Genomic DNA, 3,350 nt, shown 5'->3' with positions numbered 1-3,350 from the left:
AAACCCCTGTGGCTAAAGGCTTTAGCCTCAGTTTTAGCAACCGAGGCTAAAATGACATTTATAGCCTCGGTTCTTCAAGTGAGGCTAAAAACCTTTTTAGCTTCAATTTTCTTGAAACGAGGCTAAATCAAAATTTTAGCCTCCATTGTTTTCAACTGAGACTAAATCCAAATTTTAGCCTCAATTGCCTCAAACCGAAGCTAAATCTATTTTTAACCTTGGTTCTCAACAACCGAGGCTAAAGTCTTTAGCCACGGGAATTTCAGCCTTGGTTCTCAACAACCGAGGCTAAATCCAAGCCTCGGTTACAAATTGAGGCTAAAAATGTTTAATTTAAGAAATATTTATTTAAACTACTAATCCATTCGTTCAATCCACTCATGAAACAATCAATCATGAAAGCCATAATACCAACAAAATAGTTAACAATAGTCTACTTAAAGTTTTCAAAACAAACACAAGCAAACTGTTACACAACATTAGGTTCCACAAATATTTATTTTCTTATCTCTTCTATAATCTCTTTTTCTTTTTCTTTGACTTTTCCTGTATCTGTTTTGAATCATTCGGTCTTTTATTGACATTTCTTTCATCTGGAAGCTCTTGTAAAAGGGTTTCTATAGCAACATCAGATTTCTCTTGGGCATCTTTACCTGCTAGATCCTCCAAATGTTCCTGCCAAAGGAAGATAAACACCAACAACATTTAAACTCAACCTCAATGAAGCGATTAAAATAAATCAATACAGACCTACAAGAACTTCTTCACTAGGAATAACATAATTTCCTGGTAATCAATGGCAGAGATGGCCTCAAGCTCACGTTCCAACTGCTGCATGGCAGCAAGCTTCTGCATAATCATTGCATCATAGCTACCCATCTGCAGGACAGCAACCTACTAATGAGACATCAGTACAATGCCATTTCTGTATTATATATTCAACTAGAAAAAACTAACCTCCGTATATGAAGGCTACTTTTGATTTTCGATTACGTCTAATACAACATTAGGCTGCGGCAACCCAAGAGTTTAGCACTTTCTTCTCTGCATTTGTTATCTGCACTGCTTAAATAGCAAGTGAAAAGTTGTGATCTGAATATTTCAAAGATAATGATGTGAAACAGATAAAAGGGCATCCATCTCCCCATAAATCAATAATATTATTGGAAAGTAGATATCTTTCAGATTACCTTTGCTCAAGATGCATCAACAATTGTATGAGATGGTGACAAAGTGCAGGCAGAACAGATGCTGGATTCTTTTCAGACAATCTGCCAGCAACTGATATAGCAAACTCTCGAACATCAAAATCCTGTGACATGGAAAAACGGAAAAAAAAGAAGAAGAAAAAGATAGTGAACATGCCCCTATGTTCATAAACATTTTTCAAATAAAGATAACAGTTCAAATGCTCATAGAAGAGCCATTGGCAGGTTGTGCCAAAAATTATACCTCATCATTTAGAGCAACAAAGATAGCACTCAAACTATCAGCCTGTGCCAAAAATTCATCGAAACCTCCATTTCCATGCAGAGATAGAAAGACTGACTGACGAACACTAACATCAGCATCTGCAATGGCAGCAATTAGAAGTTTCTCCACAATCTGCAGAAAGCTCAGAGTTAATGATCAAGATGTACAAGCAAGACCATTTTGCAAATACATATTTGATTCATAGAAGAACCTAAATAGAAGCATAAAAATTTACTTCACATAATCTTGCAAAGTTTTCATGACTTCAAAAAAAAAATCGAGATAAAAATATCACTCTGAAAAGCACGGAAGGCTGAGACATAACCGTGAAATTACAACCACACATTGCCTGAAGAAAATTTGAAACCTTAAAGTAGTAACTAATGGACAATGTTTCAGGTAAATTTATTGAAATAAATGGTACATTAAAAAAGGTGGATGATGTTACCTTATAATTCTACAAAACTCCCACTTGTTTCCTGTTTTCACAGGTTTCTTTGGAATGTCCCGAAGTTAAAAGGACTTGACATGATCAATGGAGTTGTATCCATGTGTTCTGACATATTTGCCATCATATTAGACTGCCACCAAATGTTTACTGCAATGGTCAAATCATCACTATCCACTTGATGGAACCTGTTGCACACAATATTTCAAGATTCCTTCAGTGAATTAATTTAGCAGAAATAGAAATGAGCTAATCACTAAAATTAATATACGCCATGGTCAGACCAGCAAAGGCTTATTCTGCTGGGAGAACCCTGAGATAAACAAAAGTTGCCTAAGGGGCTGCACTTGCGTATCTTTGAGAGATTATTTCTGTAAAAATGAATTGCCTATGCTAGACGTGCAATGGGCTTTTTTTTTGGAAAATTGCAATGGACATTATGTTAACCTCTTTGAGATACCAAATTACATATAAAGTCTAGCAACCATATGTGGTCCGCTTGGTGCCTATGGGATTTGACTTAATCCCCAATTAACCAATAGAAATCCACTTCCTAATCCAACACCTTATAAAAAGGTAAAAAAAAAACCCATTAAAACTAACAACCAATAGAAACAGAAACTACAGACCTAACCAAAGCAAAACAACAACTAACAGCTATTCTTTGTTTCCAGAACTCTAGAAGTGCAAGTCAATCACTCCTCATAAAAAAGGATGGAGTTTCTGCTTGGAATAACCACATAATATATATCAGCTGAAACGATGGTATCATATTCATATCGGCCTGATACAATACACAATATGATTCTGTATCGCCCTGTCCCCACAAAAATGGCCTCTAACAGGACATATCTGGCCAGATCATCGATACTGCCATAAAGATCCAGATTTGATTTTTTTTTTCCTACTCAATTTTAAAGAACCCAGTGCGTAAGTATGTATGTATGTGTATGTGTGTGTGTGTGTGTGTATATATATATAGTACTATGAGGTCGAGCTGTGTGGACCCCACTGTGATGTGTGTCAAACATCAACACCGTGCATTTGATGGGTTCCCTTAAGGTTATGGGATATCCCAAAAATCAGTTGTATACGGAATTCATGGGGGCCATACCATCTAAAACCATGTGAAGACATGCCTAAAACATCTAAAAGCACTTGATGGAGCCCACCTTAGATTTGGATGCGACTGAAACTTGGTCTGACACCTCATCCAAGTAGGACACACACAATGGATGGGCGGGATTTGTAAACCACATCTCAAAAGGTCCAATAAATGATTATGAATGTTTTAATGGAGGGTAACCCCTCTCAACTGTTGTATGTGGTATGATTTTTGTCTTATGACATCCAAGAATAAAAAGTCTGAGGAACTTACTGGTTTATCCTCTATGTGATCACCATTGGGTTCAACCACCTTTTTAGCAAG

At 36.6% G+C, this 3,350-nt stretch overlaps 2 long non-coding RNA genes across 2 annotated transcripts; both read right to left on the bottom strand.

Annotated features, from left to right (window-relative positions):
- Window positions 1-479: 479 nt before the first annotated feature.
- On the bottom strand, window positions 480-1,043 carry LOC131252621 (uncharacterized). Its single transcript, XR_009174606.1, has 3 exons — window positions 958-1,043; window positions 751-879; window positions 480-675 (listed from the first exon to the last, which is right to left on the bottom strand). It is a non-coding gene; the product is annotated as an uncharacterized LOC131252621 (long non-coding RNA).
- A 118-nt stretch (window positions 1,044-1,161) lies between these two features.
- LOC131252568 (uncharacterized) lies at window positions 1,162-2,024 on the bottom strand. The gene is made up of 3 exons (XR_009174570.1): window positions 1,922-2,024; window positions 1,453-1,605; window positions 1,162-1,312 (listed from the first exon to the last, which is right to left on the bottom strand). It is a non-coding gene; the product is annotated as an uncharacterized LOC131252568 (long non-coding RNA).
- Between the last annotated feature and the right edge of the window lie 1,326 nt (window positions 2,025-3,350).

Source organism: Magnolia sinica, chromosome 1 (genome assembly GCF_029962835.1).
Source record: "Magnolia sinica isolate HGM2019 chromosome 1, MsV1, whole genome shotgun sequence".
Classification (NCBI taxonomy): domain Eukaryota; kingdom Viridiplantae; phylum Streptophyta; class Magnoliopsida; order Magnoliales; family Magnoliaceae; genus Magnolia; species Magnolia sinica.
Note: the sequence above shows the minus strand (reverse complement) of the source record. Positions and strands in the feature narration are given on the sequence as shown.